The 15533-nt window shown below is 37.0% G+C and overlaps 1 protein-coding gene across 2 annotated transcripts in view; it reads right to left on the bottom strand.

Annotated features, from left to right (window-relative positions):
• The window catches only part of Scfd2 (sec1 family domain containing 2), a 311750-nt gene that overhangs the window by 195971 nt on the left and 100246 nt on the right, over positions 1–15533 (bottom strand). The gene's annotated exons all lie outside the window — the stretch shown is intronic.

The following is a 15533-nucleotide window of genomic DNA, read 5'->3' as shown; positions in this document are numbered from 1 at the left end:
GACTAAGCTCTGAAGATGTTAATTGGGCTGAGCTGTGCCCTTAGTTCAAATCTGTAGGAAGTCCAGACTATAGAGGACTGAAAGGACTGTGGTTGGAACAAAGAGAATAAAAGAAGAAAATGGCCTTCAGAGTGAGAAGGTAATCATGGAGAAATAACACTCAAGTCCAGGAGGAAGCTTAGGCCATGGTAGTAGGTATCTCTCTCTCTCTCTCTCTCTCTCTCTCTCTCTCTCTCTCTCACACACACACACACACACACACACACACACACACACACACACACACACACACCATTCTGGTAATTGTTTCTGGATCTTCCCTACCGTGAACAGTAAGGACTCACTCAAATTTTTATTTTCCCCCAGCCTGGCTACATGTATTTTTGCTATTCTATTATTTTATGCAAACTGTTGATTATTTTTCATGCCAAATTGGAAAACAAGAGCTATGTCCTCAAAAAACAAGCTAGTCAAAAACTAATATATAATCTGGGCACCAATGGTTCATGCCTGTAATCCTAGCTACTCAGGAGGCTGAGATCTAAGGATCACAGTTTGATGCCAGCAGGGTAGGAAAGTCTGTGAAACTCTTTTTTTTTTTTTGGTCGGTCATGGAGCTTGAACTCTGGGCTTGGGCGCTGTCCCTCAGCTCTTCAGCTCAAGGCCAGCACTCTACTGCTTGAGCCACAGCACCACTTCCAGTTTTCTAGTGGTTTATTGGAGATAATAGTCTCATGGACTTTCCTGCCTAGCTGGCTTTGAACCGAGATCCTCAGATCTCAGTCTTCTGAGTAGCTAGGATTACAGGCATGAGCCACCAGTGCCCAGCTTGTGAGACTTTTATCTCCAATAAACTACTCAGAAAAAGCCAGCGTGGTGCTGTGACTCAACTGGTAGAGTGTTAATCTTAAGTGCAAAGAGGCTCAGGGACAGTGCCCAGGTCCTGAGTTCAAGCCCCAGGACCAGCAAAAATAAAAAGATAAAAACTTAATATATGGAGCTGGAGGCACACCTCAGTGGTAGGCCACTTGCCCAAAATATACAAGGCTCTTGGTTTGATTCCTGAACTAAACTTTAAATTAAAAAAGCCAATATAAATTTCTCTTGATTTTGTACATGTTGAATCTGAGTTTAAAATAAATTTAGATCTAATTTAGCTGCAAAGATAATAACAATAAGGAAGTAATTAGGTATCTGATATTTTTATTTTTCTTTGTACATGCCCTACTCAAAAATTTCCAACAAAAATCCCTGCTGGCTTTTGTTCTGTCCTAAGCTCTGAGTAATGGCTGCCCAGATACGTAATAGCTTCAACACCTCATCCTCATATCTGGCAGGGCGGCTACTCTGAAATGCTATAATCATCCTAAAGTCAAAAGCCCTTAGAAACATTTATTTATAACATAACAGGCTTGTACTCATCACAGATGATGTCATTTTGTCCGAATTCCTATGTTCCCAAGAAGAACAACTTGAAACAATCAAGAAAGTGTGCAAAACTCAAAGCATCAAGTATCAGGTAGGGAATGTGTATGGTTTCTGAGTTTTCTCACACAGATGTTGAGATTGCAATCAAGGAAAGAAAGGCAAGAGATTAAAGTTTAATAATAAGAAGAAGAAAGACACAACTACAGACCAAATTGATGTCTTGAAATCAGTTTCTAGGGAACAAAATGTAAAGTGGCCTATGTTCTTTTACTATAAAACAAACATGCTTCACTTCTCATAAATGAAGGTAATGACCAAAATACTAGAAACTAAACTGTAGTATGTTGCTCTCTACTAGGGGGACTGACCCTAAGTTTCCACAGAAAGAGTGTGCATTCCCATACAGAACGTATCCAAACACACTTCAACAACAAAGAAGCCTCTCCTAGCCAAACACTGAATTCCCTACAAGGTGGTGATCTGACCAGGAAAAAAAAATCTTCAAATCCTTCACCACTATGTAAGAACAGCTGTTCAGATGTAACTGTTTCCTTAACCGCCACAACAAAACTAAGGAAACAAAGAGTCCAGTCATTGTAGAGTGTAGTCCAGATAAAACCACAGCTTCTAAAATTAAAGCCCTAATCATTTCTGCATTTTAGAAAATGTAAATTGCTAATGAACACTGCTGCCTATCAGTTTCCTGTTCCAGTTGGCTTTCTGTCAGGCTAGCAACAGCTCAAGAGCCTGAAAAAGAGGTGCAGGCATATGCTCTGTGTTTTAAAAAGAAAGAAAAAGAAGAGGCTTCGTTTTATAAACACTTCAGTGAAAATTACCATTCTGTTCAGGACCAATTCAGTCCAGGTGCTCAGGACAGAATGAGTAGGCAACACACGAAGACAGAAAAAGTGAGACTTCTCTGGGAATTTCTAAATACAAACCAACACGACTGGGGGCTGCACACATACATTCTCCTTTTGGTCTTTACAATGTTAATCTTTCATTCTCACATTGTAAAGTAAATTGAAGCCTACAGCCTATTGTGTCTCTTTTAAAGCTTTTCCCACTCCAACTTGAGGCCCATATGTTTGTACCTAAATATTCTGACTCCCACACAAGATCCAAAATGACTGTCCTTTTGGGATTACAGGGTCTTCCTTGTTCTCTAATTAAAGGTAACTTTATTTGCAGGAATAACATCTCCTAGAATTTAGGATATAGATGTTGAGTGGGACACCAACGTTCTTAACAACTTCCTTTGCAACAATAGGATTGGGTTTTGTTGTCCTTTGATTTGGGTTTGTGTTTGTGTTTTTGTTTTTTCCACTTGCTCACAGATGGTACTCTACACTTGAGCACCATCATCTGACTTTTTCCTGATGGAGTCTTGAATATTTTTCTTCCTGGGATAGCCTCAAACTATGATCCTCTATGTCATTGCCTCCTCATTATCTAGTATTATAGGCATGAGCCTATAATGTCACCGGGCTGCAATGTTACTTTTAATATCTCTATAGTGACCATATACCTATACTGCTTTTGTTCTGGGCACGCTAATCTTAATAGAACAACTCTAAACACATGTAAAAGAACATCCTACCTTATACCTTCACCTAGCATAGGTGGTATTCATTAGTTGATTTTATACCAAATACAAAATATTAAAAGGCATTTTGTCTGGGAAATGGGTAATTTTAAATTGTAAAATTTAGATTGCTCTTATTAAAGAGCAGAAGATCATTCAGAATGTTCTGAAGTGAATACATATGACTTACATAATCAGAAAAAAAAGCCAATTATATATATTTTAAGAAAGACACATGAATAGAAATTTAATTTTTACCCGGATGACAATCCCTGACCTTCTACAGCTCATATCCAAAGATTCAAGTAGCACAATTACCACTACTTGAGTTTGGAGGAGCAATTACCTGGTGAGTCTTCAATTCTAAGAACTATTTTAATTGAGTTATTTTCATGCTGTTCTCTAAGTCAATAGAGAAAATTCCAGACAATGATTCTAGACATACAAACACCTGTTCTTCAAGTAATTATCTGATGACATTGATTTTTTCCTGTTTTCAGGTAAAACACCAAATTAAAGAAAGGGAAGATGAAATAGTTAAGTGTAAACACAAATATATAAATCTGGTGGCCCATCACTTCAACTCTGAGTCAAAGATGCATGATCAATGACAGTAAATCCCACTGCCCCAAACACACACACACACACACACACACACACACACACACACACACACACACACACACACATACACAACTATAAACATGAGCTGTAATTTTAATGGGCCCTCTATTAAATATGTCCTCCATCGTTGACTGAAATGTTATATGGTATAGGATTGTCTTCACTGCTGGCACTGTGTGCAGACACAAAATTTAGTGATATAGATGGCCTGTTTCATGCACTCATGCACAGAGAAGTATCTGTACAAGAAGATATATTCCATTGTCTTAGTTAAGAATGGTTGTTTTTTATGATGTGGCAGGAAAAATTAACTATTGAGAAAGTAATCTGTAGGGATTCCTGAACATGTTAGTGCAATCATTTAGCTATCTCAATAGTCAGCTTTAAATATCTTTCTGCACAGCTCCTGATATCTTTTAAATATGTACTAACCATTTGAACTCCACTTGATATGGCTCTTTAGTATTATGTGCTACAGTTAACTATTGGAATATGCTGGATAGTAAAACTAAATGTAACAGTTCCAACATTTCTCAGGGGAGTGATTGAGAGCACACATATGTTCTTCATCAGGGTTTCCAGCTGAAATCTTCAAAATCAAAAGAGAAAAAAAATAGAGCCTATTATGTTGAACAGTGTTGCAAACCATAATGGAAAACAACAATCTTTAAAGCTAGTGTTTTTTTTTTGGCACGCCTAAAACAAGAAATCTGAAACAGTGGAAATGAAGGCATATTCCTTCATAATAATGGCATGCCATAAACCATGAGGATCCATAAACTAGAAAGATGAGCCAAAATCCTAATGCGCATTTCTCCTTTCCATCCTGAAGTTGTCATTTCAATGAATGGGCAGAGTATAGTCATAGGCTGGTAACCAATCTTATCACTGCCATGTTCAAGGAAGATATTTCTGAAGCATTGGAAACTGTCTTTCAGCAGAAATGAATCATCTGAAATTTTCTGAATTACTGGGGGAAAACTGAATAAAGGAAGAATGCAGTGGTAGTAGGAGAGAAACTCTTATTAGCTTTTACAATTCTCAGTTTGGAAGTATTCATAAGACTAACTTTATATAAAGCTGGGTAAAGTACCTGGTCAAATATGAAAAGTGCTTTGTTTGAAAGCAAACCTCTACTTCTGTAAACAAAATGTTAATGCCATGGGCTAATGGAGATAAAGACTTTTGTAACTGAATGACAGCCATAATAGCAATAAAAGTTTATGGTAACATTTCCTTGAATGTTTTTTACAAAAAGGAAAGCTGTCATGAACAAATGATTGCAAACAGGTTTTTGATTGTTTTTTTTTTTTTACCTTTTAGCTAGTACTTGGGTTTAAATGCAGAACCTTGTATTTGCCTGGCAAGCCATGTTCTGTTTTGCTTTATTTATTTTCAGACAGGGGCTCACATTTTGGCCTGGGGCCAGCTTTGGATTGGATCCTCCCAACTATGTCTTTTGGCGCGGGAGGGGAGAGGATGTAGGGCTTGAACTCAGGTCCTGGGTACAGTCTTTGAGCTCTTTTGTTCAAGGCTAGCACTCTACCACTTTGAGCCACAGCGCCACTTCCAGTTTGAGTGCTTAATTTTTTTTTTGAGTGCAGTGATAAGATTGTTGCTATGGTAACTGGAAAAGAAATCATGAAAGTCCATCACTTGCCTTTATTTTACCCACACCTGAAGGAAATCTAGTTCAGTATGGAGGTGACAGTTTACCAGCCTATGACTGGGACTTTTCTACCAGGGCTGGCTATAAGCCTTCATCCTAAGATCTCAGCCTTCTGAGTAGCTAGGATTATAGGTGTGAGCCAGCGGCACCAGGCCTACAGGTGGCTGGGATTACAAATTCACAGCAACACACTCTGATTATTTGTTGAGATTTGCTCTGTCTAACTTTTTGCCTGGGTTGGCCTTGAACTCTGACCTTCCCAATCTCTGCCTTTCAAATAGCTAAGATTATACAGATAAACCATGGTGCTTGGCCTGAAAACAGACTTCTACTATTGGTTGTCAAATATAGCTTTGTTTTTGTATGAATAAGAGCACATAATTGTTTTGCATTGGAAAGTAGACCTGACAGTATCAAAAGCTGCTTTCCACAATCCAAAGAAAAACAAATCCTCATGCTCCATTGAGCATGTAAGAGAACGCTAGTAAAAAGCCCACTGGACAATGTCCCCTTTCTCAGTGTTCTCAGGCTGAGTGCTTCCTGTACATCTGTAAATTTCCACATCGTGGCTATTGGGAGAAAGGTCACAGTGCACACAAGAGTGTCACTGTCTCTTCAAGACATTGGAATATTACTCAGCCTTTAAAAAGAAGGAATTTCTGCAATTCAGCATGAATGGACTTTGAGCTCATTTATTCCAGGTGAAATAGGCCACATACGGTATGACTACACTCATATGAAGTATCTAGAACAGGAAATTTGTAAGCCGCAAGGAGCTATGAATCAATAGATGGTTAATTTCCATCACACAGATGAAGAAGTTCTAGAAAGTCATTGCACACCACCACACCTGAGGTGAACAGTACCAGACAGTACACTTAAAAAATAAAAATGGGGGGCTGGGAAGGTGGCTCAGTGGTAGAGCGCGTGCCTTGCATGCATGAGGCCCTGGGTTCGATTCCTCAGCACCACATAAGCAAAAAAAAAAAAGCTGGAAGTGGCGCTGTGGCTCAAGTGGTAGAGCGCTAGCCTTGAGCTGAAGAGCTGAGGGACAGTGCCCAGGCCCAGAGTTCAGGCCCCACGACTGGACCCCCCAAAAAAATAAATAAATAAAAAAATAAAATTGGGGGCTGGGAATGAGGCTTAGTGGTAGAGTGCTTGCCTAACATTCATGAAACCCTTGATTTGATTCCTCAGTACCACAGAAACAGAAAGGCCAGAAGTGATGCTGCGGCTCTAGCCTTGAGCAAAAGAATCTCAGTGACAGTGCCCAGGCCCTGAATTCAAGTGTCAGGATTGGCAAAAAAAGAAAAGAGAGAGAGAGAGAAGAAAAAAGAAAAAAAGATGGGGGTAGACCTCCTGTTACATGGTTTTACTATATTTTAATTTTAAAATAAAAATGTCTCCTACACCTCCTCATTTATTTTATGTGGTTAATATTAAGTAGGAAAATGGACAGGTAAGAAGGAATAGAAAAAAAACCAGAAAACCAAAATCCTTTAAAATTAAAATCAAACCTCATAAGTAAAAGTCAAAGAGGATTTTTTTAAGTATGGTACAACATGTAATTTATATGATTCAGGCAATCCATGTAAAGCTTTTTAAATTATTCCTGTTAACTATCAGAAATCCCTATGTCATTATTTTATGCCAAAGTTGTAGGAATTATATAGCAAAGAAAACTCAACTACAGATTTAACAGCAAAACCCATTGCCACAGAATTTGATAACTCAAGCATTTTCCACAAAACTTACTCATTCTCATATGGGCTTCAAATACATAAAACTTAATTAATGCAATTCCCAACAACACACAAGTCCCAAAGTCAGTTCTCTATGCTGGGAAGTCTTCTCAGACTCTCTGGCAGGCTTTATTTTCCAAGATATCTTTCTTATATTAAACTCCAAGCTGCTATTCAGTGTTTTCTGTCTAATGCACAGTTCTGTAAGCAGTCTATTTCCACTTAAATAGTGTCTTCATGGAATCTATTTGCAAAGAAAAACCTAAGCAACCTTCTTTTACTTAAAAACAGCCTAAAGAAGAGACCATTGCTTACTGATAGCACAGCAGAGCATCATTTCATCTAGCTGGACATCTTTTAGACTTCTAGAAAGTTCTGGAGTTAGAGAAAAGGTTTAGAGACTCAGTCGAATTCCAGGCTTCCAGTATAAAGTTCACATGTTACAGCCCCACAAGCTGAATGCCATCATTCAATGAGATCTCTGACTCACACAGTGACCTAGAAAATAAGGCAATCTTAAAATTTGAGTGATTTCACAAGTTTTTTAAAAAATAAAAACAAGTACAGATTCCTGTTGAGATGTTAAAATGTCAGATCCATGGTCCCTGGAAAAAATAAAAGAATCTACATTTTGACACAATCTCTATTAGTTCTTATGGTTCCTGAGATGGAATTTGTCATTACCATTGCATTTTCACTGTTGTTTTTCTAAAACCTAGCCTGTTTTTACTTGTTTTTATTACTTGCTGTGCCTAAAAGCATTAGAGTTTGAGACTCCTATTATAGCCCATGGTTTCAGATATTATTCAAGTATAAAGACACATATATAATTAAGTTTTTAGTGTCTGTTGTTGCAAGATACAAAAGAGAAATCTCATAAGCTTAGCAACAGTTTAAATGAATTTCTTTTAGAATCAGAATAGTACCTATAGTATTTTTATGTTTTATACAAAAAGTAATACTTAGGGGCTGGAAATATAACTCAAGTGTTAGAGCACCAGTTTAGTGAGCATGAGGTCCTGGGTTCAATCACCATACTGACAAATAAGTAAATACGTTTTTTTCATGGATGATTGACTTAAACTATAAACTTTTGCTCTACTGGGATCCATGAACCACAGGTCTAACTGAAAGAGATCTACCCATTCCTAAGTCAAACAGACTATTGGTTGGTGATTTGAGGCAATTAACATTTTTTGTGTCCTCAATGTCTTCATGTGGATGGGTTCATTATGAAAATGGATACAAACCCTCCCAAAACTATTCCTCAATTTATTAGAAAAAGGAATAATCACAGAAACACAATGAAAACTGTAAATCAACTATTTTCAATTGTATTCTCTGACCCAAACTATATTTGAAAAGTCATTTTATTTGTGAATAAACTATCTCAAAAAGATGTTAGCATTTCAGACACATTTCAGTTGAACTCAGTGACTGGGTTATATGCATTAGACTGGCAAGTGTTTGGGATCATACTTACATATTCTCTTCTAATTAAAGGAGAAAGTACCTTCAAAAATATACTTTTATTACCAAGGATTATATGGTATGATAATGTCACTATGTGGTATTGCCAAAATCTTTGTCTATAAGAGATTCTATTTGCTCAGATGCAATACAGTAATGGACACTATTCATAACTGTGATTTAATACCACATCACTGTGACACTCCTTTGCACACATTTTCAACATAGATTTGGCATTGTATTTCTTCTGTTGTTGTGTATTTTTTTCTTGTCTCTTTTAGGGGAGACATTGCCTGATGATGTTTAACTTGACAACAATGACACACTAACAATAATGATATAAACAACAATGATATAGATAGTATATACTAAGGACACACTGTATGTAAGGATCTATGTCACATGTTTTGACTATTTTATTTCATGGATTTGGTTACTATTACTATCCTTATTTTGACTAAGTATCTATGAATTTATATGATCTAATCTATACACACAACTACTAAGACAATCCTGGCTCAGAGAACCAATAGGATTCAGAATCCCATGCTAACAGCCTAAACATTTTCTGCCCATGGTTCCTTTGAGTGCTTTTAATGATGTGGGGTGAATGGACATGTTCAATTAATACTGATAAATTAAAAATATGATATAAATCTAATGCTGCCAGCTCACAATGATTTATTATTTTAGTATTTGCTGTAAAAGAAATTATCTTGCCTTAGGATGTCCTCTGTTACATAAGTCTATAACTACAGTTGCAGTATATGCATTTCTAACCTAATGTCTATTCTTACATTTTTTTTATTCTAGTCCCTCACTTGTTCCTAGGACTTGAAGAAAACAATTGTTTTCCTACTAAAAAGTGGGCAGACTCAATTAGCGTATGTCTTTTACTTTCATCTTTCCTCCCCTCTTGCCTGAGGTGTGGACACACACCTCAGGAACAGTGTCTTCTCATAACTACAATAACTAAACCATATCTTTAAGACATTGAAGAAGGAAGTCTGTAACTACAATAACTAAACCATATATATCTTTAGGACATTGAAGAAGGAAGTCTAAAAGAACATGAGGTCTGCTTTTTTCCAGTCTTCTTGCTGTGGAAAAAAAATCCCTATTTGCCAAGCTACTCTGGGACATTACATTTCATTACATATATCTCAGCAATCTCAAAGAAATGATGCCATAACTGATAATCTAAAATTATCTACAGGATATAAAAAAGACTTTTATACTTATAAACAACAGCTTTTATGATACTATCATGCCTCTGTCTTGAAACCCAGAATTTTGAGATACTTTGAATTAGCCACATTAAAACTGGTTTCACATTAAACCTGATTATATAGACCCACTGCCCTTATTGACCTTGACTTTAAAGATAACATAAAAACTTCAGTGGAAATATCAAGTAAGAACAGAGACTGATTAGCAAAAAAAAAGAATCAAAAATATTTTTGTGTCAAAAAAATTAATCTAGCCATTTACAGGAAAATGGATGAAAACAGAGAATGTGTGTTTAATGAAATAAGCCAGACATGGAATAACAAATATAGCAGGGAGTTGGGAAAAGAGGTAAGAGAGGTAAGAATGGGGGTAGAAAGGAAGAGGAATATAATCAGAGCATGGCATATGCATATGAGAAAATGTCATAGTGAAGCAATTTATGTAATTTTTATAACTAATGCACTAAGAATTATTTTTTAAAAGATGTGGTTGACTTGAAAACAACAAAACTCAAGTTTGGCTTTGCTTCCTGATTCAGAACTGTCTGGTCAACCTCCCTTGGAGTACTGGCTTGCTCCTAACAGGCTTTAGTATGTCAAGCTGCTGTTTCACCTCATGCCACAAGCCAATTAGTTAGAGCCTTCAGTGGCTTGAGCCCCCAGGGCAATCTATTCAGGGCAAACTATTCTAGGCAAAACATCCTCATTATCTGTGGGTACCACAGGAAAAAGATGGAGGATCACAGACCTATGTGACAGCTAGGTGCTACTGAAATAGACTTGACCTCTTTACAACCTCATATAGACCTAAACTTAGTTCACATACATATCATCATTTTATTCTCAGCAAAATGACCAATAGTCAATAAAACAGTTATGTCCAAGATCCAGGCTCAAGAATAAGTGATTTTCCCACTGACACACACATTGTTAGGAAACAGCAGAGCCAGGACTTTTAAATCAAGGATTTCTATATCCAACCCCTCTGGCTTTTCTGATGCACCTCTCTCTATGATGGCATTCCAAGCATACACAGACCTTTAAAACTTGCATTTGATTCCTTCTCTGAAGGAAGTTCAAATGGCATTGCCTTTTTCCTCTTGTGACGGCCATGCAAACACTAATGTATACAGAAACTGATACTCTCTTTGAACCTAGCAGGACCAAGGAAGCATAATACTAATTAGCATAAGGAGTTCTGACTAGTTTTCTTTTTACTGTCCCTACCCCCAATACATTGAAAGCCAATCCTTGCTATTCTGTGTGAGTAGAAAGAGATTTGGCTCACCACTCCAGGAACTGCCCCACAAGTATCTACTAAAAACAAAGCAGATTTTTAAAAAAAATAGTATGCTTCCATTGACAGACATACTTAAGATTTTGTTTGGTCTGGCCAATCACTGTTTCTTCTTGTTTTTTCCATACAAAGAAAGAATAGAGGGACATGAAAGAAACTGTCAAAAATGAAACACAATGCATAGATAAAAGAAAATATGAATTTTAAACATGAGCAATTACTATCAAGAGATATTCTTAAAGAAGAAATTATGTTTGTTATTCCTTCTTTAAAAAGCTAGACAGCAAAATTCAGGGGCTGGAAATATATTACAATGTCTTTATAACTGCAGAAACAAAGAGGATATGATACACAAACGAAAATAGAAAGATATGAAAAACATCTCTAAGTAGCTAATATAGACAGATTTAAAAAAACAGGCAATTAGTAAAGTAGTAAGTGGAATATGAGGTCTCTATTCAGATAGTAATAAATATGAGGATATGGCATAAAGCAGCACATACAGGCATACATGAGTAATGTAGTCATTACAATGGGCTTGTGGTAGGAGGAAAATCCCATGTTTAAAGACCTAGTCCTATACTTAGAAGTTAAGAGTTGACAGCATGCTTAAGTTTTAGGTGCAGAAAAAGGGTTTCTTATTCTTGCTGTTATTGCTAGTACTGGGGCTTTAACTTAGGGCCTGGATGCTATCTCTGAGCTAGTGGCAAGCTACTGCTCTGCCACTTGAGCCACAGCTCTACATCTGCTTTTTGGTGGTTAACTGGAGATAAGAATTTCACAGACTTTGCTGCCTGAGCTGGCTTCAAATCATGATCCTTATGATCTTGGCCTCCTGAGTAGTTAGGATTATAGGCACAAGCCACTAATGCCTAGTAAGGATTGCTTTCTTGATCCTACTAACAGTTAAAATAGTAAAACTGCCACATAATACGAAGATTATCTTGTATTGATTATGTACTTTCAATAATCCTTGTCAATGAAATTTTCATCCACTTCAAAATAGGCACAAGACATCAAATAAATTCTATTACTAACAAAAAAGCCAAGACCAAACCCTGGAATAACATAAGGGCCAAACTTTTGGCAAGTTCACTGTAAAAGCCAGGTTAGCCTAGTTCTAGGACAGAAAGCACATTTGGAAGACAATTCAATTCTTGCATGACAAACTGCAGTATCCCTATCTCACAAAACTGTGTCACTACCACCCACTGCTCTGTCATTAATTTTGATCCCAAGATGTAGATTAAACATCCTTTTAGGCAGCTAACTTTAAGTATAAGCACTTCTTTTCAGGTCATTAGATTTCTCAGCACTCTTAAGAAGGGCTATACTCATACTGCCTAGTACAAGTCCGTCTCCAAGAATAAAGTTTTCTTGGAATTAGATTTTGTGTGTGTGTCTCTGTGTGTGTGTGTGTGTGTGTGTGTGTGTGTGTGTGTGTGTGTGTGCCACTGACTAGTACATGTATGCAAAAGCAACATTTTCTCTTCCCTCCTTAAACTGTACATCCAACGATAATCCAAGAAAGAATGTACACTTAATAATATAAGGTATCACAGCTAAGATATGGAACCAACCCAGATGCCCCTCAGAAGATGAATGGATCAAGAAAATGTGGTATATATACACAATGGAATTCTATGCCTCCATCAGAAAGAATGGCATTGCTCCATTTGTTAGGAAATGGAAAGACTTGGAAAAAAAATTATATTAAGTGAAGTAAGCCAGGCCCAAAGAAATATAGGTTCCATGTTGCAACAATGAGAAGTACAAGTTGTCATGTTGAAAACGAGCTTTACAATGTTGGTGGTGGGGGGGAGGATTGGGGGGGGAGGCTGGGAAGGGATGTGAAGGGTAAACAAAGGAGGAGGCTGCAATGCTTGCTAAGAAATGTACGCATTAACCTGCCCATGTAATTGTAACCCCTCTGTACAGTGTGTTCACAAAAATTAAAATTAAAATTAATAGGTTCCATGGTTTTCCTTATTTTCAATAACCAGTATATGTCCGAGACAAGCAGAAAAGGTCAGATAAGTTTATGTCAGGTGAAATGAACCCCAAGATAAGTATTCAAATGTTTCTTTCTTTTTTGGGGGGGTCCGGTCGCGGGGCCTGAACTCTGGGCCTCAGCTCTTCAGCTCAAGGCTAGCGCTCTAACACCTCTAACACTTGAGCCACAGCGCCACTTCCGGCTTTTTCTTTTTGCTTATGTGGTGCTGAGGGCTCAGGCATGCAAGGCAAGCGCTCTACCACTGAGCCACCTTCCCAGCCCCTTCAAATGCAACTGTTTCTAACATATTTATAAGATGATTTCTTTGTTGCTTTGTATGTCCCTCCCCCACAGTATAACCCCTGCTCTCACTGTATTTGATGTTAGTATAATTTGTGGAGGGGAAGGGCAAAAACAAATTGTTTAAATAGGGTTACAGGTGGACCCAATGCAACAATGAGCTGTACAAGTCCTTATGTGGAAAAACAAACTTTATGCTTTGGTGGGGGGGCTAGGGGGAATAGATGGAAGGGGAAACAAAGGAGGCAACAATGCTTGATAAGAAATGTACTCATTATCTTGCCCATGTAATTGTAACCCCTCTATATGGTATTTTCACAATAAAAAAATAATAATATAAGGTATCTTTAACTTTAAAAATATTCTACAAGGGGCTGGGAAGGTGGCTCAGTGGTAGAGCGCTTGCCTTGCATGCTCGAGGCCCTGGGTTCGATTCCTCAGCACCACATAAGCAACAAGATAAAAGCCGGAAGTGGCGCTGTGGCTCAAGTGGTAGAGCACTAGCCTTGAGCTGAAGAGCTGAGGGACAGTGCCCAGGCCCAGAGTTCAGGCCCCACAACTGGACCAAAAAAAATATATATATATTCTACAAGCCCTTATTTTTCCATCTTCAGCTTCCAACCTTACCATTTTTCCCTAATATACACATGAATACATAAAGTATTTAAAAAAAAAACCTAAAAGCAATATCCTGAGCAAACATAATTAAAAACTAATAAAAAATGAATGGATGGCTAAATGAATATCTTGAACAAACACTAAATGAATATTCTTACAACATGACTTTAGTTCCAAAAATAACACAGCAACATATAAATATTATAAAAATCTATCCAAATAACCTCAGTTATATTAAACATACTATCCTTGTCTGTCTCTGAAATTACACACTTAAGGAATAACTTCCAATTAAATTGTCCTAGCGTTCAAATTTACTTTAAATCAAAACCTTGTTCTAAGTATTAAATAAACTATATTAAACCTTTCTAAGACAGTTTTCATGTATAGCCAAACAAACACATGCAATCACATTCAGTGTTGTTCTTAATGAAATGGGAACAAATCCCACAAATGTTGCTTAAGCAGACTTTCAGCTGGCAAACAGGTTCTATACGCAAGGTTCTATAAGCAAGGAAATATATCATTTCAGCAGATATTTCAGAAAGTTTTCATCTCATCAGGGTTGCACTTTCCATAACTAACCCCCAAAAAGGTCAGCAGTGAACACAAAATAAAGTACACATGCACAGAATGCTATAGTGTCTATAGCTCCAGAAAAGTCTAAATCAACTCTCCCCATGAGGACCAATAGGGGACAAGATGAAAAGTTAGAGGACATACGTATATGCATTTGTATGTATACATGTATATATGTGTATATTTGTATATATGTGTGTGTGTAAAATCTGCCTTGGTTGAGCCTTTCCGAGTGTCTGTATATACCTAAACATACACACCAAACACACAAACACTCGAAGTAATGAGTGGATAGATGGGTGGAAATTTAGTATGTCTTTAAAGTATTTCTGCTTTACATATATTCTAATAACATCTTACTGTGGAAGAGACAAGACTCAATCTGTACCGATTGGAATTAGCTTCACAAAACATAAATACCAATATTAAATTTGACACAACATACCATAAAGCACATGTTTTTATGAGTTATGCCACCAAAAGTGAAAATAGATTTATGATACTTATGTATTTTCTTCAAATTAGTATAGTCGTCTTTAATTGGGTATTAGGGTGCTATTATAGATAGTATCAATTAATTGAAATTCAAAGGAAGGATAAAATTAAAAATTTTGAAACTACTCCTGACAATGGCAATTTTTATTCCTATGATAGTGGTTGTATAATATCTTCAAGAAACCGTTTGCAAGTTGGAAGGGGGAAATTCAAACTTTCAAAGAGAATATGTCAATAGAAACCCTTGTTATATGAGGTACCATATTTCATTTTCTCCTTAAATATATCATTATATCTGTGGATATTTTGATCCTTTATCAAGGATTTGACTCTAAAGAATATAAACCTGACTTTGAAGGTAGCTAGCATTCATCACACTTTCCTCCCACTTCTCAAGATTCCAAACTCTACTACAGCAAGTCACATCTTCTTCCTAAAACAGCCTTTACTTTTAAACTTGCTTTCTGTATCAGTGATGCTTAACCTATAAGTGTTTCCACTCAC

The sequence above is a fragment of the Dipodomys merriami genome, unplaced genomic scaffold (genome assembly GCF_024711535.1).
Source record: "Dipodomys merriami isolate MVZ:Mamm:240054 unplaced genomic scaffold, mDipMer1.0.p SCAF_9, whole genome shotgun sequence".
NCBI classification, from domain to species: Eukaryota; Metazoa; Chordata; class Mammalia; order Rodentia; family Heteromyidae; genus Dipodomys; species Dipodomys merriami.
Note: the sequence above shows the minus strand (reverse complement) of the source record. Positions and strands in the feature narration are given on the sequence as shown.